This window comes from Argiope bruennichi, chromosome 6 (genome assembly GCF_947563725.1).
Source record: "Argiope bruennichi chromosome 6, qqArgBrue1.1, whole genome shotgun sequence".
Classification (NCBI taxonomy): Eukaryota; Metazoa; Arthropoda; class Arachnida; order Araneae; family Araneidae; genus Argiope; species Argiope bruennichi.
The window spans coordinates 25,890,691-25,918,129 of NC_079156.1; the positions used below are offsets into that span (position 1 = coordinate 25,890,691).

Genomic DNA, 27,439 nt, shown 5'->3' on the forward strand with positions numbered 1-27,439 from the left:
CACCAAATTTATCAATGTTTGTATGAAATTATGTAGGTTGGCATAAGTTCTGATAATTTTTTTTAGAAAAACAGAAACTTAGATGCTTTAGTTCTTTATCTCACACAAAATAATGGGTCTTGATTGGTTACTTAATTATTAATTAATCAAATTAAATTTATCTAATAAGCTAAATGAATCCCTTTCCTTATTCTAATTTCAAGCCTAAAAATATTTTAACATAATATGACTAGAAAAAAATTGCCCTTTAAAGGGTTAATTAATAATCTATTTAAGATTTACAAACATAACTTTCTTAGTGAGCATAGGTCCTCTAAGTCCTAAGCTTTGGTCTACAAAGTGCTGTGAAGGATTTGTCAATGATATTCCACGTCTCTTTTCATACACTATTTTAATAATTGAAACATCTTTGCAGATTTACGAATTCCGACCACTAGCAAATTCGATGTATACCGCTGTATCTCTAATTTAAACTGCTGTTCTAATTTAAATAAAAACTGCTTTAGTTCTTTACATCAAACTTGACGTCAAATAATTTCTTATTTAAGCTACCTTTTAGTATCTTGTATACCAAATATATAAAGAGGAAATATTGTAATCGCAAAAAATCTGACTTGGGTATTTTGACGAATCTCCACGTTTGAGTGCGAAAAACGCACTTTTAAAATTAACGTCTTTTGAAGATTTCCGTTAAATTTTAAATGAAAGCCATTCGTATGAAATCTGCCTTTCTATCTCATGATACGAATACAAGTGAGCGTAGTAATAAAAAAATTAAGAGCTATGTGGTTATAATTAGTTACACAGATATAAGGGTATATCTGTGTAAATGTTTAAAGTAAATTCTTCAATTGGTTGCCCATCTGTTTGTCAGTATATTCACATATCTGTAAATGCGATAGCTTAAATAAAGGAAATTTAGTATATAATCTTGTTTCTAAAATTGCAATTATGTGTCATGTTTTAACTTTAATTGTGACTAATTAAAATTAAAAGGTATTCATAATATATTTTCAGTTTTACTTGCTACCGCTCAGAGCTATCAATTCAAAACATTCATGTGCAGGACTCTGGAAATATAAATCTGAGCATTTGTGGCGTTCGAGGCCTCGCCCAAGGTTTACTGTTTTATGCGGGAGAAAAGGGCTAACACCTTTACTAGAGAATATTCAAGAAAATTTCTGAGGGACCACTTCCACTGGTTTAACTTGATATCATTTATAGGCCTGCATGAAATCAAACATTTAAAAAAATCATTTAAAATGTTTGGTTTTATTACCACTAGGACCAGAACTACGACATTTTGCACGTAGTTACTTCTAGAGTAATAGGTATACACTAAATGGTGCTTTCCAAATCTTGTTGTAGATTTTTTTTTTGATAATTAAAAACTGAATCGCAATTTTTTATAGCAGCTTTAGACAATATTTTTTATAGTAGTCTCAATAGTTTTTGACATAATACTGCACGAAAATCATTTTATACCACTATAAAATTCAAAGAGTTAAGTATTTAGTGATATAAATTTTATTTCCATGTACTTTCTTTTCTTTTAATGATAGTAAAGTTTTCAACATTTTCTATATAAAGACTGATGCAATAAAAGTTTATCAAACTTTCTCTATTATAATATTTAGCTGTTTAATTTTATGTTGCTTTTACATCATATACTTTAATTTTTAAAAAATAATAAATTCGCATTAGAAATAATTAATCTCAAGAATAGTTTTTATACTCTAAAATTTAATGAAAAATATCTATTCAATATTATTTATACATTATTTTATCAAATTGTAAATTTGGTTTAAATTCCATGGCGAAATCTATATAAAAAAACGAGGCATTAAATTTTTTCCATATAAAAATCCAAACTGTTGAATCGATTTTCTTCGAATTTTGATTGCAAAAACTATTAAGTATTCAGTAAATGCTTCGTGACAGTTCACTGATATCGTTAATTAAATAGTTAATTTTTATAAGTTAAAAATTATATTTCCTTTAAAATTTGTGCAATACTGTTGAAAAAAATATGTCGAAATCATATATTTGTTTTGTAATTTGGATTTAATGTAGCCTTTAAAAAAAGATATTTAAATAAGATTTATTTTCCTTTATTGGTATGAAAAAAAAAAGATATCTTCTGACTTAATTTTTTTAGGTTGCTTATTATATAATAATGACAAACTTTTAACAGTCATTGAAGATTGAAATTCACTACCAAACATATCTATCTTCATATCCCTTGTTATAAAAGCATAGTTAATTTGTCACTTAAAATACTTCATTAAATTTTGTATCCGTTTTTTAAAAATTATTAATAATAAATTTTTATTTGTTTAAACGCATTGGAAATACGGCGAATGATAATATTCTTTTTTAATTTGTTGTCTACACCATTTACACTACATAACTTTCAATTACTGATTTCATTTGTGATAAATCTAACTTGATTATATATGTATGCTGCATTGTAAAATTATGTTGATTTGAAAGTTTGCTCAAAAATAATGAAGTATAAGATCTCTCTTAATCAAGATTTTGTTGCAAATGATTTAATAGTTAATATTCCATTAGTAAAATTCATGAATATAACTTAATACTGGATAACACTGGGTAAGCGAATAATGTTATAAAAGCGCAGACGATAAGGAAAATAATGGTTTTTAATATGGCAACATTATCATTCTACTATATTTTTTGACTAAAGATGTGATTTTTTAAAGGATTATAATACTTTTCTAAGTATACATCGAATACGAAGAAATAAAAAGCATTAAATATGTCTGTATTACAAAAAAAATAGCTTTCTCTGTTATCATTTAATCCGTATCTTTTTTATGTTATGAGTTTGATAAACGGTTTTTTAATGATTTGATTATTTTTTTCTAAAATTATAAATCTTTTGAAAATTTCAAAATAAAATATTTACATTATTATTTGTTACATGAGTTTTGCTTTTAATGCTTTATATAGATTTAAAATTGTTTTCTTTTTTTTTTAGCATATACCAAATCTTTATTTTGCAACCAACTGTAAAAGAAATTCATATTTTTGTTTGAAAATCGGAAAACTTCAGAAACTTTTTCCCCCAAGTTTGAAATATATGTAGAAAAGAGAAATTCTTTCTAACTCTTATTTTTTTTTCTATGTGTATTATGCAACTGCAATAACATTCAGAGGTTGAAAACATGTTATGTCACAACGCATCAACTGCAGAGTTCCTTAAGTTATATGTTTCTGGTCGAAAAAATATTACGTGACAAAAAGTAAAGTTTCTCTGAAGTTTTCTTTGGGTCACGCGCAAGAGAAGTCATCGTGACAATGAAAATGCATTGATACATCAGTCTCTTTTTTTTTTAATTGTCTTGAAACGGAAAACAAATCTTTGGTATTGTTTACAGCTATAAACTGTGTGTTTGACACGGGATATGTTTAACAGATTTATCAATAGACTAAAAATGGCACGCGAAAGGTCGAAGCAGTTTTATTTTACTGTTTTGAAAGAGTGCTACTATTAAATACATGAGAATTATGAGGGTTTCAATAATTTAATCATATAACCACAATTGATTCTTGCCTGGTAATGCAATAGAAATTCTAAAAATATAGTGATAAACTTAAAAGTATTCAAATAACTTTCTGTTCTTTCATTTAATTTCGTTCTTTTTAAACCTGTGAGAATTGAATGGATACTGTCCATATTTTAAATAATTAAACTATTTTAATAAAATAAATTAATCATACGACAACTTTTAATTCTTTTATGGTAATACAATAAAAATCCTAAAAATAGAAAGACAAATGATAAATTTAGAAGCATACTCTTAATATTCTTCTTTTAATAGATTTTTTTTTCTAAACCTGTTGAAAGTTAAATGAATATCGTCTACATTTTAAATATCTGAACTATTTTAAAGAAATAATTTAATCATATAATTACTTTTAATTTTTTCATAGTAATGCAATAGAAATTCCAAAAATATAAATACAAATGATAAATTTTGATGCGTTATAATTATGTTTTTTCTTTTAATAAATTTCTTTCTTTCTAAATTTGTGAAAACTAAATAAATTATGTCCACATTTTAGATAATTAAACCATTTTAAAGAAATAATTAATCATATGATTACTTTTAATTCTTTCATGGGGTTGCAATTAAAATTTCAAAAATAGAAATACGAATTATAAATTTAGAAGCATTATAATATTTTTTTTCTTCTAATTATTTTTTTTCTAAATCTGTGAAAACTGAACGGATACTGTCCACGTTTTAAATAACTAAATTATTGTGAAGAAATGAATTAAATATAGATTACTTTTAATTCTTTTATGGTGATGCAATTAAAATTCTGAAAATAGAAATACGAATTATAACAATATTTTGTCTTTTAATATATTTCTTTCTTTCTAAACCTGTGAGAATTCAATGGTTACTGTCTATTTTTAAATAACTAAACTATTTTTTTTTAAAAATATCTTAATCATATGACTACTTTTAATTCTTTCATAGCGATGCAATTGAAATGCCAAAAATAAAAAGGCAAATATTGAATTTAGAGTTTTCCTAATTAATTTTTATTTGAGTAAATTTGTGAAATTTTTGATGAATGTTGTCTATATTTTAGTCACGTAACTTCCAGTTTTAAAATAACATTTTGTAAAAACATTCGTTTAATTGAAATTTTGGACAATTATTTAGTATTCGTGGGGATAAACCCGAATGGCAATAATTCTTTGTATTATTATAGATTGTGACACATCTGACAATCTATTAGCATAATTTTATATAAAGTAGGTTTTCGAAGAAGCAATATGTGTATTAATAATTAGTTAAATAAACGAAATATAATTATTACAATCAATTTTTTTTCTTTTTATTGATTTTTGGAAGGAGGGGATAGTAGTTCCGTCTTCTATAGCGAAAGCTTATGGCTTCCAGACCAGTACCATCAAGTATCCGACATGAATTCTGGTGTAGTGAATGCCTATGATAAATCATATATATCTATTATAAATCATATGTATATATTATAAATCATATATATTTATTATAAATCATATATATTTATTATAAATCATATATATCTATCATAAATCATATCAGATATCTGTAAACTACAGGCTCCGTCGAGGTTGTGTGTGACGTAATTGCCGCGCCGCTCGTCAAGTCCGGGTCACCATGTCGTAATTAGGGTTGCGTGTATTTGTTGTGACTCCAATTATTAGGACGTTTTAGAAAAATAATTTTATTTACAATTTAATTAAAGAAATTGAACATTTGATTTTTACTACGAACTTCACCGAAGCAGTGCTCACGAGAGCATTCCGAGGAGAAGTAGAGAGAATAGCCTTTTTAAAAGCAAACCCGGATGATGAGCGGCGCGGCAATTACGTCACACACAGCATCGACGAGGCCTGTAGTTTACAGATATCTGATAGGATTTATGATAGATATATATGATTTATAATAGGTATATATGATTTATGATAGGCATTCACCACACTGACTTGGTGTATTATAAAATAATCAGTATCAAAAAATCTTTCCACTGATATGATGTGGAAGTTTAATTGAGGATTGCTTCCTCATGTATTGACCTTTATACATGACTACATATGAAGTCCATTCCACAAATTCGATTTTTAAAAATCATTAATAGCTAATTAAACGGGTCATTGATCTTTTCACATGGATTTATTTTCTAGAATATAATATTGTGGAAAATCTACTGAACTTCTAAAAGCTAAGTAAAATATTAAAATATGTTAGCTTATTTATTCCAAAATCTAATATTTTCTACTCAAATAAATATCGAAAAAGGATTAACTCTTAATCCAGAAGAATATTTTCATTGCATATCTAATGTCCTTCTGAAATTCAGTGTCTTTTTTAATTCTTATCACAACTTTTGTTCCTTATAATTTATTTCATAAATTTATGACGTCCTATTCATTTCCTAAACCAATTTTAAAGCTTTGTTTAGTATTTACAGTAATATACTTAACTGTATACTTTATACAGTTAAGTATAAAATATACTTAACTGTATTTTTTATATAAAAGAATGTAACCCTATATTCTTTTATATAAAAAAGTATGTAGGGTTATTAGCAATTCTTAAAATGAATTTATTTGTAGAGCTCTCCAAATTTAAAAGTTTTGATTGCAAATATATGTATGTATATATATATTTTTTTTACTTTAATGATATCCCGTATTTCTTTTATTTTAGAGTCATTTTGTATGTTTAATCATATAAAAGATATTAAAAAAAAACTACTGTAATCGTAAGAAAAATCAGCCTTTATCTTTTATAAATTTCTAAATTTCAAATCTCAGTCAAAAAAATCGTTTTAAAATTATGCTTATGTGTCTGTCCGTCCATTTGTTCGCCTGGTATGTTGAATAGCATGTTGCATACGAACCTTACAGCAAAGTTGTAAATCTGTCTCAAAATTAAAGATAAATTTATTAAACGACATTTAGTTGATTTTTATAAAATATTGTCATGATATGAAATACTATTCAATAAAAGCCATGTTTTTGTATATTTTCAATATGTGTTCTTTGTCATTAAACGAAAATATTGTTACAATATCTATAGCTTAATGTTACCATCTTCAAGACTTGAGAATTTCATAGCATTAATTGATTGATGATAATAATAACAAAACTGGGTAAAATCTACTATATTTGTTAATAATCCCATTATCAAGGGAAAGGAGAAAAACACTTACTTCAAAGTTATCTATAATTCATTTCTAAATAATCAACGAAAGAATTTATTTAAAATTCCTTAATTGTATCATCCTTTTAAAATTTTCTGGGCTATGATTCGGAATTTCAAAATATTAAATCCTTGACTTATTTTGGCGTTCGTCCAAAGATTTTTTCAACACATTCGTTCCTCTTAGAAGTATCAATTTTAATTGTTTAGTCTTGACTGAAAGGAGTTACTTTTCAAAAATTTTCGAAAAATAGCCTGTCAAATTTTCAACTGAGACACAACATTATATTGCCTAATTTTGAGTAAACTTTCATGTCAGTTAAATTATGAAAGTTTTTTTTATCTTCTTTATTTTCGTAGTGCACTAGCAGGTAATAATAAATTATTGATTTCCAGAAAATTTCAAGCTAGATCTAATAGAGTGACTATCGGTTAAACTAATCAATCCAATCATTCTTGTTAAAACAAGAGAATATGAACCATATGCCGTGGAGAAAATGATTCCAGATGTTTCTTTACATGAGGTGCAAACGATTCCACGAATGTCAATCATTGACGCTGGTTGAAAATGAAGGCTTAGTGAATTATCTACTTCAAAACTAATATTAAAAGATATAGGGATCACACTAAACGAATTATTTTATGTATATTTGTTTCAATACGTCAATTCGAGATCAGAAGTTTTTGAAAATATAAACCAAATGATAACAATAACCTTAATCGCATAATGCGGCGACCAAGTTTAAACATTTTTTGTCATGAAGTACATTTTATTTGCATTTCCATTCGCATACTAAAATAAATTGCATACATATACATATTTTTAATTTTGTTTCTTAAAATATTTGAATTATAAATATTTTAAGAAATTTTTATTATTACTATGATTAAAAAGAATATTAAATTCTTTTATTTATATAGAATTTATCGTGGCTGTAACTGAAAATAAAATTTTGAATAGTTTGAAATTTAAAGGAAATTAGTAAGGTAAAAAGAAACACAATGCAGTCGATTTTTATTCGTGTGATAAACGTAAAATAACAGGTGGCTTTTTAAAACATGAACCTACTAATCATACAAATGCTATTTTTGAGAGAGAGAACAATTCTTTTAATTGAAATATTTGGGTCTTTTTTCTTTTCTTTTCCTTTTTTCACAGATTCTTCGGTAGTATATTTTTTGTTCTAATATTAGATCTTAAATTAGAATTTTGTTTTGTTTTACTTAATGATATTCGTGTAATTTATTTAATATTGTTCTTTGTTTTTATTAGAATTATTTATGTTCGTCAACTATTTTAGAGTTAAACTAACCTTAAATTGCAATAATTTGCTTGAAATTTATTTTTGTCTATTTTTTATTTAACTTCTTTACTTGAATTATTTATAAAAATTTATTGTTTATCTGCAAGATTTTTAATAAATATATAAAACAATGTGATGGTTAGCAATTATTGTAACTAGGTATAAAAAACAATATCTGATATAATTTTTTAAATCCCATTTAAATTTTCTTTAACCTTGTTTTTAATAACTCAAGATTGTTTAAACGAAAAATATTTTGTCACAACATTTTTTTTTCGTGTCTATTATGACAATCAAATTCCGCATCACAATATGTTTCTTATGAAAAAAAATTGAGCGAAATGTAAATAATGCGCAGAATAAATGATTTTTTAGACGGTATGTGCGTTGATCAAATGACTATAATTCTATATGAAGTGTCTTCGTTGTCTAACAATTCTTGAAGTATTATTTTATACACCTTTCTATATGCCTTTTTTTTTCATTTAGCGTCTGTCTCATAACATCTCTTCACCCATTCCACTACAGTTCCTTCCATATATTTACATGTTAAGGAGCTCATCATTCAAGAAATGACATCCATACATATTAATGTTATGAAGTAATTCTAGTTATAAAGTTTTTAAATAATTCAATGTAAAAAAAATATTTCCTGATTTTGTGGAAATATATAATTGCCTTACAGTAATAATTAACTATTCCTCTTTAATATTTTGCGGTTCTTTTAACACAGTATCGCTGCAATACAAGATATTCTTTGGACATGTTGGAACATATGATACAGTAGACTCACTGTACATGTGCATTATAAAAATAGACAAAATATTTATTGAGAAAATTATTTTTGATAAAAGCTGCCAAAAATAATATTTTTTAACATGAAACTAGTGATTTTCACCCGTATTCCTAGACCAAAACAATTGAACATATCAGGCGAAGTATACATGATTCACAACACGAACACCGTTTCCTGTTCTTGTTTGTTCACAATTGTATTCTGTTAGAACACAGTAAAGAGCAAAGTAAGGCAGTATGAAATTATTCCTACCACAAATTTCAATTCAACTTATAATTTTATGTATTTTTAAAGAGATAGGGTTAGTTATGAGATGAATAACAAATTTTCCAGAAATTAAAGATGGCTGCAATCCGGTAAAGAGAATTATCAATTTTAGGCTTCCACGGTTGAATACGAGCCCAAATTCAGCAATTCGTCATCAATAGTTGTAAACCATTATTAAAAAATTGATACATATCATAAACATAAAGTCATTCAGCTTATTTTGCCCGATATGCCACACTTTGTAAGTAATTGTAATGTATTATATGGCGTGACATATTATATGGCGTGAATCCTTGCTGAGTTAAGAATAAGAAAGAAAAGAAATTAACATAATTTAAATGGCTTAAGCAGATACATTACAAATGAGACTCATTTACTTCATTTGACGAGTAACATGTTAAATATATTTAAAAAATCAATTCAATCAAACCCTTTCCCAATAATGACCAACGTTATATAAATGATCACAAAGTTATATTTTAGCTATTAAGATTCTTGTAGAATGTAAAATAATTCAATATATTCAGCTCTAAATGTGGCCAAAACTTATGACTAAAATTGACAGATATATTAAAAATAGTTTTCAAAATGTGTTGATATTTTTCTAATATTTTTTTTATGTTTGTAATAATTTGACATTCATAGTTTTATGAGATTCATCACTTGAATACATATTTTCAAATCATAACAGATTTCCTTTTCCAAGTGGAATCATTTTCTGCAATATTAAAGTCATCTGACTAATCTAATTACCCATATTCTTTAATAAGAACTGCTGATTTTCGTGTATTACGCTATGACGTTACGCCCTTTTGTAAATTGGAAATTATGTAATCAATTCAAAAAGTTAAACAGCGTTGTGCATATGGCTATTGTAACAATACATGAAATGACTCTGTTTCTACTACAAGCAATTTTTGTCGATAATGCAACTTAATTAAGGCCTTCACCTGTCATTGTGCCTCAAATACTCAAATATTTATATGCGATAATTTATTCTATTAAATTTTATAATCTCACTAGTTTAGAGCTTATGAAATACAATATAATCTGGTTAAATGAACAAAAAGTTGGGGGAAGTGAATAAAAATATCTTCGGTTATTTTATGAACATTTATTATTATTTGATCTAATTGCGGTATGTTATTTTAAAATGCTTTGAGTGTAAAACGAATTAATGACTCTTTTTATAGGTTGCCCTTATATCTGAAAAAATTGTATGTTTAGGAATACAAAAGATACATCCATACATACTTAGTAATAGTTTATAGCATACGAATTACTCATTCAAAGAACTAAACTTTGATTATTATTCGTGTTTTTTCCAATGTTTTTTTTTCCAGAATTTTTTCTGCCATCCTTTCATTAGAAGGCCGTCAACCAGCATTTCCTCACTTAACTGTTTAACAAAACCTAACAAACTTAACTAACAATAACTCATGTACTGTGATTTCAATATTTTTTTTAAGAAAAAGTGCTGATATACAGTATGCAATAGGCTACAACTGGGGCTATGGTCATTTTTAATTTTTTATTAAAAAAAGCCTTTAATTAATTTAACATACAGGATGTGTCTTTTTTAAACTGACGGTACTGAGAGACCTCTGTAGCTCGAACTATCAGCCGCAAAGCCACCAAATTTTGTACGGAGACTATTTTTTCCCTTGTTTTATGCAAAATTTTAACTGTCGTAAAGTGTAAAGCGCCACATTTTCCTCAATCGGCAACTTTTGGAAATAATTTTTTTTTCGTGGATTCCTTTTTCCCATGTAGTTAATAGTCCCCGTACAAAATTTGGTGGCTTTGCGGCTGATAGTTCAAGCTACAGAAGTCTCAGAGTACCGTCAGTTAAAAAAAAAACCCTGTATACCCTGTATTTTGAAAAGCATTCACTGCGTACAACTTTTAATTTCGGTTTATTTATAATACTGTATAATCATTTCCAGCTAACACTCTGCTTCTAGATTTTTTTTTTTTTTTTTTGGTCCAAGATCTCTTTCGAATTGCTTGCAACAACTCACTCATTGCCTCGCATGCATCCATGTTTTTATAAATCAGAGAATTATCGTGCATTATAGTTCGAGTTTTTCAATTTGCAATTTCAGAGACAATTTGGATAATCCAGGTTTCGATTAATCAGGATTTCACTGTAAAAAACGAATGCTTCAGTTGATCTGTCATAAAGAAGCCACCATAATAAATAATCGTCTCTAAGTATAATTATTATATTCTTTCATTCAACGACTAAATCACTGGGTATATAACATTTTTTCGTTTTTTTATATGATCTATCAAATATCTATTATTGTCTGATTTATTATACCAGTGCTTCTCTTTATTAAGTCTTAACAAACCATACATTGTTTCAAACATGGTGTAAATTATCATTCTGATGATAATGTATAATCATTTTTAATTTAATCATCATATTTAATTAATTCGTCATATTTAATTAATAATATTTTTTAATTAATTCATATTTAATTTACAATATTATTATTTATAGTAATTATAATAATAATAATTTATAGTAATATAATATAGTTTTCATATTTTATTGATTCACAGTTCTTCGAACATTTAATTTTCATCCTTGACAGTGACATCAAAAATATGAATTTCATCGTTTAATCATTCTGATGGTTACTGATTTCAGAATTATTCTTTCATAAAAAAAAGTAACTCAAAATTCCATAGATTTCGTTATTTCACTCTAACATATTGCGTTTACAACGATTTAAGAACATTAAATAGTGCATGTAAATCAAATGCATAAGTCTTTAAATAATGTTTTAAGTCAGTGTTATTATTTTATTGTAAAAAATATAGTGTGCATGTCTACAAAAAAAGGGTATAGATTTTTTTATATTAAACTATATTTATCGAAGCAAATACATTTTTATGCAAAAGACAATAAGAATTAATTCATGTCACACAAATGTTATACACAAACAAAACAGAAAATTATTAGCATTTCGAGAGAAAAAAAATAAAATTTTGGAGGATAGTATGGACTTTGATATTTAAGATCTCCATATTAAATATTAAATGCATATCTCCATATTAACACTTCTCAAAATGTAGTTCTCACTGAAGAATTAACTTGTTGAAGAAAAGAGCATTTCCAGAGTTTTAACTAAAAAAATATTTACTTTAATCAACTCCGAAGAATATTGAGCGTATAAGAACACCACAGAGAATCAAAATAAAATGCAAGCGAAGCAGGAAAAAAATGAATACGTTCTGATTCACAGTTACAATTAATCTGATGCTAAAGTAGAAATAATAATAATACAGTTAATAATGAAAAATTGGAAAATAACAATTATACAGTCAAACAGTTCATGAATTAAAAAAAAGAGTTTTTCAATTCTTTTGCTGCCAATCCGCTACAATAGGAAAACTATGCACATTGGGAAAATTTTAAAGTGAAAATTATCTTTGTAATGTTTGGTTAATATTGAAACGTGTATTGCTTTTTAAATTTTAATACTTTTTTTCGGTTTCTAATTGAAGAACCTTCAAAGAAAGGAAATTCTTAGTCTGCATTCTGATGTGAATACAACTGACAATAGTATTCGATTAAATCGCAGATTCTTTTATAAAATAAATTTGGCAACCAGGTTGACCTAAGAAGTGCATTTTTATCGATTGGACATTCATTTTTCATTCATCGATTATTTTTATTTAGTCAAAAGCTCAAATGAGAAACATACAATTTTTTGTCCAATGCAGTACATTTTATCTTGCATTCTTTAAAAAGTATTGTTCATAATAAATATTGTCTCCTAGTGTTTAGAGTCTACTTATTAATAACATTCAGAATTTTGAGAAAAAAAATGTATACACACTTCAGAAAAAAAAATTATCACAAACACGAAGTAGCAATTTACTATATTAATGAACGTCTGGCATTAATCTCAAACGTTTTCTGCAGTTTTTGTAATGTTGTAATATATATTATGTAATAATAATTGGCAATAATAATTTCAATGCATTATGAAAAATGATGCAACTCAACTCAATATAGAACAACTAACGAATTGAATTAATGTTAGTTCTTATGCAACAAAAATAAAGCTTATTCCTAACTTATCTTTGAGAATATTTTCTCTGTATAAATGTGACAGCTTTGAAATATATTACAAATGCAGTTATTAAATAATTGAATTTTCAATCTATTGTGCAACTTTCTCTTGCAACGCTAAGGACAATTCTTTTGCTGTTTCATTTTTTAACTTTTTATTTATTTATTGTCCAATATGTTTTGTTGGAATTTCAGTTTTTTATTAGTTTTTAAATGTTTAAATTACTGAAATCGTTTATTACCTACATAAGACTTGTTCATGCTTCTTGACATTATGAGAGCTATTCTAATTCAAATTGCATTGCGTGAAATTGCAATTGCTTATTACGTATTTAATTAATCTGATTAAAATTTAAAAATTCCTTTTAAAATTTTCACGAATCTTTCTTTCACAAACTCTCATTGCCTTTTGAAAATATTCAAAATTGCTTCATAAAAACGATTTCTTTTCAAATTATCACATTTCATGCTTCTGCAAACTTCAAATTTACTTCATAAAAACGATACTCTATGACAATAGTCTTTTTCTTTCGGCTAAGAAAACTAAACTAAAGTTTAACTAAAAAAGACTACTGTCATAGAAAAACTAAAATAATCTATTTTATCACCTCAAAAAGTCTATACAAAATATAAGAAAAATATCATTTCGCAGTTTTAAGATCTTAAATTCAATGCACATGCGCTTTATATCATGTAGTATAAGTTGAAGTTACTGCATGTTATGCCGGTTTTACACTCGGCCAGTTATAAGACGGCCAGTAGGCAGCGCATGCGTAGAAAGGCTGAAAAATGCTGTAATCGATGGCAAGTAATTGTCCCGACGGGAAACGACATGCCGCTATGTTGTATTTTTATTTTCTTACTGCGCGTGCTTTTGTAGAATTTGGGGGGGGATTGAAAAAATTGATCACTTATAGATTAATTTCGACCTTTTTTTGCTCTTTGTTCTTTCTGATTCAAGGGTTTTTTTAAATTTTATTTGCCAATTTTTTTCTATACTTTTCAAAATTCAGTTATGTTGACTTTTTTTTTTTATTTTACCATGTATCTTTGTGTAAATATCCATCATTTTAATACGATACGCAGTGAAAAAGAAAAATTCTGGGACGCCAAAATAGCAATTTACAGCTACACATGGAATGCCTGAATCTATCTTATGAAATTGTGGCTAACATAAATCAGTCTCTTTCCGCGCATGCGCTGCTTCTAGGCCGAGTGTAAACCCGACATTAAAGGCCATGTGCACAATCACATTTTGTGTGTGTGTGTGTGTGTGTGTGTGTGTGTGTGTGTGTGTGTGTGTGTGTGTGTGTGTGTGTGTGTGTGTGTGTGTGTGTGTGTGTGTGTGTGTGGTTGTATATCAATCCCGTTATCAATTTCATATGTTTTAATCAATTTAGCATTAAATATAATCTGTATTAAACTCATTATCAATCTCATAGTGTTTCAATAAATTTAGTATTAAATTGTTTATATTAATCTTACTTTTCCTGTTATATGTATGTTTCATTTCGTAGGCTTTGCATATGATCTGTAATTATAAATATATTTGATCAGATAAATCTGTTATATTGCAGCTATATATAGTTATATATGTGATTTTATTACATTTGTATGTTTTGGAATAGTTCTTATTTCGTTTGCATTGTTATTGAATTATGTGCAAGTCTCTTATGATCGTTACGTTCCTTAACCTTTTGCTCTAGCTTCCAGTTACAAAGAACCATATTGGTTTCCCCGACTGGATACAAGAGAAGTTGTGAACCAAAGGTCTTTCAAGTTTAATAAATTAATTCTATTAATTGAAATAAGACAATGAAGCAGACCCTCGCCAAGAAAAATGGAGAAGCCAAGTTTTTTCGCCCAAAATTTTCATCCATCGCTGAACGAAGGAAGCCAACGATATATAAAGACTGTTGAAAACGGATGTTCATTTGAAGTTAGGCCAAACACGAGCCCCTCTTCAAGACTACAGTATTTTTCCTTTTTACTGCATCAAACGAATCAATCAGTCGGTTCGATAACGTCTTAATTAACAAATGAAAACTTATTTACCTTTTTATCAATGAACTGTGATGGTGTGTTCTGCATAAGGCAATATATTTACCTTATTCATTTTGTGTTTGATCTATATGTACTTATTTTTTTTCCGTTGATCATTCATTGTTGTTATTGTTGAAGTCATGGCGAGTTATGTTTTTCCAAATACAAGATTGATGAGATTACTTTTCATCAATATTTTTATTCTGATTCACCATTTTTGATCGAATGAAGAAATGTTCCCCAAATTCTTTTTCTTTAAGAACATCACAAGAAATGACTTCAAATCATTCATTGTATTTATTATCAAGTATGTTTTTTTTCTTCTATATTTATTTATTGATTTCTTTTTCGCCGTGAGAGTCGTGTCGCGTCTCTAGGCGCCTCCAGCCACCCAAGATGGCGTCTGATGTTTAAATAAATTTCAATAAAAGCCAGTGGTTGCCTTTCCCAAACCATGTATGCAGAATATCGTATGCCTTCCATTTTACTTAACACTAGTTATTCATACTGATGTTTCTGTAGAGTTAAGTCCTTGACATCTATGAATCTCATACGTAGATACCATTAATGCAAAGTTAAATGATTATTAATTAATTACAATTATCAAATAACTTAATTGCTCTGCATTGCTGACCATAAAAATTGTTAAATGTTGAATGATATGGTCTGAACTAGAAAAATTACCAACCAGTCATTCAATTGAGACTCTTTTTTAAAAGAAAAAGACACTAATCATGTATAATTAATATATCTATTTGAATACATATGTAAGAATAGTAACCCTTTGAGAATTTAGATCTTTATTAAGTCTTAAATCCAATTTCAAAATTAAAAGAGGAAAGTGTTTAAAGAATGTTATTTAATCTTGCCTCTTTTCTCTTCAGCTCCCCCTACCCCACATCAAATAACGTTTTAGAACAATTTTTCGAATTATCTAATGTCCCCGCCTTTTCTAAGAAATGAACTTCGAAGGCCCCGTAACAGGCAATTGTCAGCATTCATTTCAAAACAATCTTTGTTACGAGTGTGTACATAATTTTCAAGTATTTTTGTTTGTAAAAGAAATGAATTTGAAGTCAGTGTTCAAGACCAGAAACTGGTACAAAATAGGGCGATGAGGTAAGGAGAAATGTTATAAATCGTTTGTTGTTGTTGACTTCTTTCTCTAATGAAACTGAGAAAATATTTTTCAAAATGGTTACTTTGAAAGAAAAATTCTATATTTCACAAAAAAGTGCTCTTATTTGATCGAAGAGATTGGTTGCTGAAAAACCACTAGTCTTTCAGAATCCGACGTGCACGAAGAAGTAAATATGTTGTCAAAAAAGGAACGTTTCTTTTATTTTTAAAAAAAAAATTTAAAGGACTTTACTCCAAGTCCTTCTTTTCATGTTTTTGTATACAGATTTCACATTCTCTTAGAATGTAATTAATTCTACGCATGACATAAAAAATACGCAATAAATGTATCTGAACAGCAGTACCGAACATAATAAAAAAAATCAATAATAATTGATGTAATCAAATGGCAGATGTTTTATAAAAATCGTTCGTTAATATTTAGATTTTAGGAAAAGACAAAGCTGTTGCCATTTACTGTAGATCAACTTTATCAAGGGTAAATAGTATGAGAATTCATTCTCTGGTTTCAGTGAAATCGCTTGCTTGCAAGGAAGTGTAGAAAAATATGATAATAGTTCCAGGTTTTATAACTCTATACTATTGAATATAAGCCCATAAAGATTTAGTAATTTATTATGATGTCATTAAATGTACATAATACATTTCTAATTTAATGAATTGACTCTTACTATGAAATAAAAAATCTAAAAATTCCTAATATTTCAAAATTTCTTCTAGAATGTTCTTAGCGATAGACATTTCTCATTATCCGAATGAATTTCAAAACTATTTAATATATGTTCAGTGTTATAACTGGTGAACCTACTTTTCATTTTTTTCTTATGAAACCAAGTTCTGATATAGAAAAATTTAAAGTTCTTTTTGTTCTTTTTTTAAATGCTGATAAAATGATTAGAATATAAAATTGTTCCATTTGTCGATGGATAAATATTATTATTTTATTAGACAGATATACCTGATACTGTATACGAAATTATTTTTAAATACATTTAAATGAAATAATCAATTTATTCTAAATATATTTCATTTTTCCCTCGGAATGATGGCAACATCGAGTGTGTTTGCCCTTGAAATTGACAATTTACCATGGACGTTCTTAGTCCAGGTATGGTTGCTGGTTCTCTTGGGTAGACTAATATATATCTAGATATGTTGAAGTGATAAAGATGTTCTAAAGAGTTGTTTAGATATTATGTGTCTATATTAAAGATATTCTGTATTCTAGTTAATGTTATAACTGTCACAATGAATTTTTTACTGGTTCGGGACTGTCTGCTGTGTATTTGAGTACTTAACTTGAATTGTCACATATTTTCTTTGTGTTTCATTAAATTTAATATTCAAGTGTTATTATCAGCATGTACAGTACACGTTCTTTTGAAGGTGTAAAATAGTGCTTTGGTATTTACCAGTAAGGCCTGAAGTACTTTAACAGGAACGCACATTTCGTAGGTCAAAGGATCTGCTACAAAAAAAAAAGCGTTAAACGCACTTCTCAGTTTCTGTACCGGTTCAGTAAGTACTTCATTTTATAAATAATTCAAATCCAAAATAAAAATAATAATTAAAAAATTCCCTTGCACTTGCTGCTGCCATAATATGGCTCACTTTTTCAGAGTAAAATAGATAGTAATAAATTCATTAAAGAACATTTAGAGTAATATTGAAAGTATATTTCTGATTTACTTAACATTCCAGTAATGTTTCAAAGGCGTTAAAGTATTTCAGAAACAGAAATTAGAATTAGAATAGATTAAACTCAATTAGCTATAAAAGTATCAAAGGGTCAAAGTATTTTAATAAACTGTTAATGACTGAGTTGAACATTTTTTGAAAACAAAGTAAGAATTTGAAATGATTTTCTTTTACTCTGAAATCAGAATTTCTTTATCTAAAGTTTTTTAATCCGGTTGACTTATCTGTACATTTCATTAGATAAAGGGTACATTCCCGCTATAAGAGTTGGTGCCAAGGAATAAAATATCTTTTTTGAATCTAAAACTTATTTTATTCCATGAATATGATTTTAAAAATCAGCATTTGAATTAACATTGTTTAATTCATTCCTTTTCTCAAATTTTAATATTCAAATAAATAAATTATTTTAATAAAATTATTGTTAAATTTCAAAGCATCAGAACCTTCTTCTTAAGAAGTGGGTTTTTTTACACTTTTATTAAGAGTATTGACATATTATTTTACTTTAAAAAATGGTTAATTATTTATTTAAAATGAAATGCAAACTGGAGATACCTCTGTGGAGAAAATAAATCATTCGCAGCGGATTTCACAACATTCCTGCTAAACATTTCCATTTCAGCGAAGCTTTTATTTTATAGAACTTTCTATATTTTCATCACATTTACATGAAGAAATGAGACTTTTAGGTTAGATTACATCCTGTATCCTCTGCCATTCCTTAGAATTCTCAGCAACAATCAATACTTCGACTGACTGTAAGCCAAAAACAGTACAACGTAGGGAAAAAAAGACATTTCCGAACCTGGCAACAGCAGCAAGTGCAAGTGATTGTTCTTGCGGATTTTTTACGAGAAATTTCTTTATCTTTCTCAGTCCCTTCCCCCTTTTTTTCTAATGTCGATACTTGGATGCAGGAAAAATCCTTTCAAGATAGCTCAATTCAAGCCAATATTAAACCTCGAGTAGATGTAGAAATTTACATCTAGGAACTAGGAATAGCTCGGTTCATGTTCCCGGGCTGAACTTGAATCTTTCCGATCTTCTTTTTCTTCTAAACCTAGCTGCGACAGCTACTACAAATATGTATTAAATGATTACATTTCTAGTGAGTGCTAACAGATCTGAAAGCAGCAAGGATTCGCTTTGAAACAGATGACCAACTATGTATGTATGTTTTGCATTCAGGGAACAAAGAGATTGAAATGTAATGTTTTTGCTTAAGGAGGGTAGAATGAGCTGAAGTTCGTATATCCAGAACAGTGGCGTCGCTAGTAACTCATCAAGTACAATGGAAACTATTAACATACGTTTACTCATGGAAGCAGGATAAAAGAACGACTATGGGCATGTGCCTTAGTATGAATAACATGCGCAGATTGTAGATATGTAAAGTTGCAAATATAAGAGTAATGTAGTATAGATATGTTAAACTTTTAAGAGTTTTATTTCATGTATATTTAAAAAGTCCTTGACTATTGATCATGGGAAAGTTTTGGATGTAATCATGAGTACTTTGGATGCTGACGTGTGTACTTTAGCTTCTACCATTGAAAATGTAACTTAAAATTTTCATAAAAATTCAGAAAACATTTGAATTTTCTATTATTTTTTTCTTAATCAGTTTTGGCAATTAATTACCTCTAAAATTGTTTCAAAATTCTATTAAATTGTGAATATATTTTATAGCAATTTAAATTAACCTATAAAGAAATAAATGTTAAATCATGTCAACCTTATTTTTTTTAAAATATTTAATGCTTGAAATATTTTGACAAATAAAATTAGCATTTGGAGTAAAAAAAAACTGTTTTATCTAAAAGAATTCTTTTAAAGAACTTAATTAAAAATTTCTTCTTTAAAAATTCTTATTTAATCTTTATTATCAAGACAGTGTTGGCATTTATTAATATCAATCATTTTGTTTCCTAAATTGCCTCTTTAATTATAAATATGATTTTCAACACGAAGCAAATATCAAATAACTTTTTCATTGTCTTAATGTATATAAGAATATAAGCCTTGATGGAATCAGAGCCCGTAGTCAAGAATATGCCAAATCCTACATCCTACGTTATTATCAAATTTAAATTGATACATGCTTTTTACATAAGATTTCTGAAAGCCTAACGAAGTTGTTATAAAAGGAAATTCATGTAAGAGAAAACGAAGATGATATATGTACTTTCTTTCCCATTTCGGCCCTGAAATATGATAAAGTGTTATGCAGTATTTTTATGATTAAACGTTCCGATATATCTATATAGTACACTATATCACGAAAATATTGCATGATATTTTTTACAATTTAATCCTGGTTAATTATCCTGTTTCCTGGTAATTTTTTGCAAAATTAGATCCAAAATAAAATTGTTTTGTTATATATAATCTTTATTAAAAGATTCGTTATTTTGTTGGATTTAAATTTGCAAGCATTAAACGATTTAAAAGAAATATCAATTTTTCTATCTATCTCTGTTTCTGCTTATAATGTGAAAAATTCAACGGCAGTTTGTAATGTGTCAAGTGATATCTATACTAGTGACGCCACTGATGAATGGAATAAATGTAAAACGGAAGAAATGCTTTATTTTTCCATCTAATAATGAATATATTAACTGTTGAATGATGTGTAAATTGAATTTTGAACTAGTGCATTTGATGAAAAAATATATGTTGACTGAAGCCATTGTAGAGCAAAAATATTTTTAGATACAGGTTTTACTGCATATATAAATTAAATATCTTTCATTATAAGATAAATGGCAAGCCAAATTATATTTTAAATCATGCATTAAATTAGGAATAACAGCTTGAATTCTGCGTAACTCTTCACTATAAAAAATAATATGAAAAGCAAATAATGATTGTAATGTTATATTATTTCCAGTTACGTCAGTATGTATGTTTACTCTCGTTTTTGATTATGAATCAGACATTTGTGCTGAAAATTGGTCTCTTCACTTGTTCGCATTCAAGAATCCGGAATTTTGCTCACCCCATCGTTCTCCGTTAGAATTCCATTTTTTTCAGCGCCATCTTTCGTTTGAAATTCACACTACAAAATGTCAGGTTTTTTAGAAAGAATTCGATTGGGTACTTCAGTTTTCATGATTTTTTTATGTCCTTGATTGCTACTTATTTTTTAAAAGAAAGTCATCTTTTAATTTTAATTATTGTTTGTGAAAAAATTCGCCATTAATAATTTGTTCTAAATATTCCAAAAAAATTGAATGTAATATTTGAAATATTCATCCCATTATTTTTTTATTCATATAATTTTTATTTTGTTTTCGGTTTCAGATTGAATCTCATTTGCTTTTATTTTTTGTCTGTTTTATTTATTCGTCAGAATTATTCTTTAAGCTTAGAAATGTTTTACTAAAGCATCGTCCTTTAAGAACATTTTTTGGTGGAATTTCATATTACTTTATAGAGATTACATGCATTTGGTTTCTACTTTTAATTTCTCTGCATAAATTATTATTTTTCATCTTTAAGCAGCATTCATAGGAAAGAAAAAATTACCACTTTATTATATTGCATAACAAATAAAATTGATTATTGAATCCATCTTAATGATAAAATCTGCACCATTTTTTCAAATTTATTTTCATTCTCAATTGTTCATAAAAAATTACTGCATTAATTTACAGAACTACTTTTATATTTTGAGACAGATCTTATAACTAGGAATTTAATTAGTATTTTTATCAATAAGTAAATGAAACCTGTTTCTAAAGCTCTACAGTGGCTAGTGAGTGTTCTTAAAAGATTCTACCTATTGATCTTTTGCATTTAAAAATGATACGCTCTTGTGCATTATGGGTGCTAAGCGATTTTCCTGGAAATTAGTGCTAGCGATCTCTGTTTGATATAAGAATCAATTTTAAAAGACAAAACCTGTAAATAATTGCTGTTATTACATAATTGTTTAAACGAACTATTTTGAAGTTCGACTTCATACACAGGTCGCTTTTATCATTATAAATGTGCAAGCTTCAATATGATTTGAAGGGTTATAGAAAGATAAGTTTATATTTCAATAGATTGTCAAAAAACTTTATGACCGTTGATAGTTAATAAGAATTCTAAAGTTTTCGATTGTTAATATGAAAGCTATAAGATATATGTATTTAGATCGGAAAAGAATTACAGAGCTTCTTCTGAAGTTTCTGTGGAAAAAGAAATAGTGCCATGGTTAGGCTGTTAATAAAATGGCTGAATCGGCAGCGATTCGGAACAGAATGATGCACAATGACTGAAAAAACTTAGCAGAACTGTTCTATGATTCCATTATAAATATGGTAATATGTGTTATTAAAAAAAGGAAAGAAAGAATGTTCTTTTGCTGTTAGTCAAATGGCAAAACGGTTAGTAATTCTGAGCAGAATATTTTACAATGAAGAAAGTTTAATTTGCGTTTTATTGTTGATCGATTTCCATCTTCAAACTTGATTGGTTATCTTTTATGATTAAAGATGAGCAAGCTCTTGCTGTTAGTTAAATGGCATAAATTTTTAGCAATTCTGTTTGGAATAATTTGCAATGATGGAAATAAATTGACAATCCACTTTTAATAATTATGTGGAGAATTGCAAATGAACGTTTAAAATGATTTTTATTAACGTTGAAACAACGGAAAGCATATAGTCCCAAATGAGAATAAATTAAATTTATGAAAAGGATTCAACTTTACTTTTTTTAAATTGGCTTTCTATTATATTTAATAAACTTTCCTACTTTCAAATAAAGTATGAAGCAAGATACGTCAAAGTGAATTTATAAAAGTATGTCTCTCGAGTTCCGAGTGTTATAAAAAAAAAAATGAAGGCTTGAATATTATCTGCAGGAAATATTGTTGTTTCAGATAGTTAGCTGTGTTTAAAAAGTTTTAATGGACTTATTTCCATGAGTGATCACGAATGGGAAAAAGGCCTAAATTAACTGTTAGAAAATTCCTCAATATTATAAAAACCTGAAATGCACATCAATTAAGCTTAAGTTATTTTTACACTTCAAAAGACAGATTTGAAAAGAATCCTATCTCTTAACAAATCGGGGGAAAAAGTCAAAATCGCTACCTAATGTTTTAGTAGTACAGTGTATGAATACTCAAAGCGTTCTCATACATTCCAGATCTGATTATACTGAGATACAAATAAATTTTGACTAGTTAATTATTAGCAAGTAAGGTGCTTCCAATCGTTATTTAGAGATTATTTGTAGATACTTGTTACTTCTATTAATACATGGTTGGTCCTGTCAAGGCGAGCTGCTATCCCTTTCACAATGTAAGATAAAAGCATGCCAGTGCAAATGTAAAAACTAAAATAATCAATAAATGGGTGAATAAACAATACTACAAAAAATGTACTACAACTAGCCCTTGTTTACTTTGTTATTGTTATTTTATATACCACCTGTTTCTCTGTCCTTCAGTGTAAAGGCGACTGCAGCTGTCATGGCTCTATTGCCTGGCCTTTGACTGGTTGATTTTATTACAAATAACCGTCCAAAATGAGATGAAAACCTTTGTTTGAAAACTATAGATGTGCAAAAGGTTTACTGTTTATTTGAATCCACCGACAGTTTATTTGTCTTGTGAGCATGTGATAAACAAGTTTATTGAATCCAATTTTTCTAGATTCTTACATATGAATATTTTTTTTTTCTTTTTTTCGTTTTTGTGTGCATGAAAATTTAAAATATTTCAAAAGAAAAATGCTGTTCTCCTTTTCTTGCACGACATACATAGAACCTTTACATTGAATTGTAGATACCGCGATCAAATTAATAAAGCTACAGTTCCTTTTCATTACTGTGTCTTTGTCTTCATTTTTAAAATATGATATCATTTTGAAAAACATCAAATACAACTTATCTATGCAGACAAGTGGAAATTTATACTCTGAAGATTTAGCAGATCTATCGGAACTATTTATGGTAAGTTTTATTTTTCATTTTGGTAAATCAAATAAATATTATTATCGACACAAAAACACACCACACACAACTCCAATGAGGATATGCAAAAAGTCCCAGAAACTCAATAATGAATAACGAAGCTTTATTCCACAACAAGCAGATAGCTAATTTCTAAAAAGAAAACATCTCAACGAAAACAGCTAGAGAGCTCGCTCAGCAATCAGCATTTCACGGAAAGAAATCCCTATACCTACTCACGTCAATCCCTCGCGTTTATATAGGTTCCCCGTCAGAACACAGAAGTTTTTAGAAGAATCTCTCAATCACGGCTCCAAATAGAAATATTGCCTCCATTCTGTATTTTCTAGACCTTCATTTTTGTCACGAAATTGGAATGTCACGAAGTAGAATTAGTTAAGAATCATTGGCATAGCATCCGCTCACCATCTAATGAGAATAACTGCAAATCATTCAGCGATGATACAAAAATCTCAAGAAATCAATATTAAAGATTCATAACACAATTGGCGTTCACAATTCAAAAGATCATATATTGAAATTCCATTTGATTGCAGTCCATTAATTAGTACATCCTTCAAATCACTGCTGGCGTGCCACCAACGCCAAAACGCCAAGAGGTAATCCCGATATAGTAAAAAACTGATTGCATGAAGTTTCAATGGATTTCATTTTTTACCAGAAAATATATATATATATATTCATTTTCAAACTTTTATCCATTTTAATTTGTTCTGCTTGAATTTACTTTTTGGCATTGACTATGCATACATCTTTTCTATGCGTCATTCGTGGTATGAAAAGGTACCAATCAGTTGATAACAATTAATAGAAATTTTGATGTTCGATCATTTGGAATATGAGTAGGTATAATATATTTTAATAAAAGCACCTTTCAAGTTATGTAATTCTAACTTCTTTTTTGTAACACTATATAAAGTTTTAGTCATTATCTAGAACGAAAAAAACAAACTACATGTTTTTTATTTTCTCGTATACGAAGTATCCAAAGAGAAAGTCAAAACATTCGAACTCGAAATGAATCTCCATGTTTCAAAACTCCCTGGGTACGGGAAACACATTTATCGTCATTCTGTCTGTCTGTCTGTAGTTCTATCTATCTATCTATCTGTGAACACAATAACTCAAGAATGCTTGAAGCTAGACGGATGAAACTTGATGAATGGTCTTTGCTTCAAATTTATAGATTTCCATCGAATCATATGAACTAAATCGCAACAAGTGTCTCTGACCAGCATATGGATAGAATGAATACAAAATGTAGGAAGCTAGATGGATATAAATTCGATAGACGAAGCCTCTACAATACAGTTGAATTAAATCCATTAACGGATTAATCGTCTGTTGTTCGTACATTGTTGTGCAGTTTAAACATGATAATTGAAGGATGTAACACTTTTTTTTAAATGAAAGATGGGCTATGTCCTTGTTATTAAAACCATAGTTCTGTGCCAGTTTTGGTTTCAATTCGGTTATTAAAAGGTCGAGTCATGCCTTCTCTGTTTTCTTCATTATCCTCGAAACATAAAAAGCTCATGTCGGAATTCTGAGAGTAAAACATGAGCACTTGTGGCGTTATTGATCTTGTTCAAGATCCACAGGTTTTGTTTTGCTGTGGAGGCATTCCACCTTTATTAGGAAGCGAGAAAAGAAGTTTCAGGGACATTGCTCCTACTTGTTTTACATATGCTATGTCAGAAATACGTTATTTAAAACATAATGCTTTTAAGACATATATCAAAACAAGCATACAGCTCGCTGCCATAATGTATGCACCTTTGCATTCTCACTTTTCCACTAATCTGAAAGAGCTTGGATAAGATGTTCTACGAAGATAAGAATTTTCTGAGACTACTAGTTTAACTTTACAATCTGGTACGCGTTTTTGGCGATCAGCTCGTTTGCCGGTTATATTAACTGCGTTTCGTTTCAATTGAATTTCTTGATATCCATGGTTTCCTTCACATTTTATTTTCCAAATTGTTGGACATATAAGACAAGCTGTTAAAGTATCCTTACTTTTATTCTCTTCATTGAATACATGAACGTCCCTAATGGCATCTAGTCATGTGACGTATTTGTTCGAGCCATCTTGCGCTTAATTTCACTTTGTCAGTAATAATGTCACTTTTCGATTCTTCATACAAAATATGCAATTCATTCCAATCTAAAAATGGTGCACACAACAACACTTTTGCATGCTGACGAAAAGAATTAAAAATAATCAGCCATTATCATTTAGCGTTCTGGATATAATTCCTTGTTTTTATACTATCTTAGGAGGCTTTACTTACTGATTCTACAGAAAAAAATTATGGAAATAAAAGAAGTAAAATTATTTACTGTTTTACAAAGAATAATAAAAACAGAATCATCATTCTTTAGCTTATGCAATTAATCATTTATACGTAGTTCAGTCAGAAAGTGGGTTGCAATGCTTCTTTAAAAAGTTCGGACTAAGACTATTTTGATGGAACTGTGTGGCAACACTTTTGACATTTACCTTTATAATGTTACATAGCGTGAGACAAAACCCGAGGCAATTTTACAGCTACAACTTTACTCTACAATTGCAAATGGCATTCAAATTGGAAATTCGTACAGTGATTCTTTTTTGTGTGTGTGCGAAAAGTTGATTGCGCTGAAATTTATCGGAAATAGCAAGAAGTGTATGGTAGTAATGCAGTGTCACATCAAGCTATTGCGAAGTGGTGCAACATGTTTGTGAATGGATGTACTGATATTGATAACGTTGGTCACGAAGAAAGACCATCAACTATGACAAATTCTGAAATAGCTGATCGCATTGAATGCATTTTTGCAAACAGACGCATAACAATAGACGAAATCTCAAATTCATTCTACATGGACATTCTACATGGAAGTGTGCAGAAAATTATTGCCGGTCAGCCTACATATTATAAAGTTTATGCTCGATGGATGCCTCATATATTGACAGGGGAACATAAAGGGAAGCATTTTGAAAGTGCGTTTGCATTTCTGCAACGTTACCAAAAGGAACGAAATGAGTTGATGAACAAAATTGTTACCAGAAATGAGATGTTTGATTCACTACTTGTCGCAGCTCCCTCGCTGCGGGAAAGGTGATGATGACGCTGTTTTTCGATGGAGAAGGTTTGGTTCAGAGTTTGTGCCGAAGTGTGGCAAAATTAATGCATTTTCTTACTGTGAAACACTAAAATGAATGGGATAATCAATTAAAAGTCGACAGCCAGGTAAACTGTTGAAAGGCATTCAGCATCTGCATGACAGTGCAAGATCACATTCAGCAAACAAATTTCTGAAAATGTTTAGGTGGAAAGTATGGGATTACCCTACTTATAGGCCATATCTTTCATCTCGAAACTTCCATGTTTTTTGCCCCATGCAAGAAAGACTTTCAAAG

The 27,439-nt window shown here is 28.4% G+C and overlaps 1 protein-coding gene across 4 annotated transcripts in view; it reads left to right on the forward strand.

The window, feature by feature from the left end:
* The window catches only part of LOC129971170 (potassium voltage-gated channel protein Shaker-like), a 424,803-nt gene extending 400,919 nt beyond the window's left edge, over positions 1-23,884 (forward strand). For all 4 annotated transcript variants that reach the window (XM_056084701.1, XM_056084700.1, XM_056084704.1 and 1 more), the window contains exon 3: positions 14,889-23,884. The gene's annotated coding sequence lies outside the window, so the exon portion shown is untranslated. The remainder of the gene's footprint in view (positions 1-14,888) is intronic.
* Positions 23,885-27,439: the final 3,555 nt, after the last annotated feature.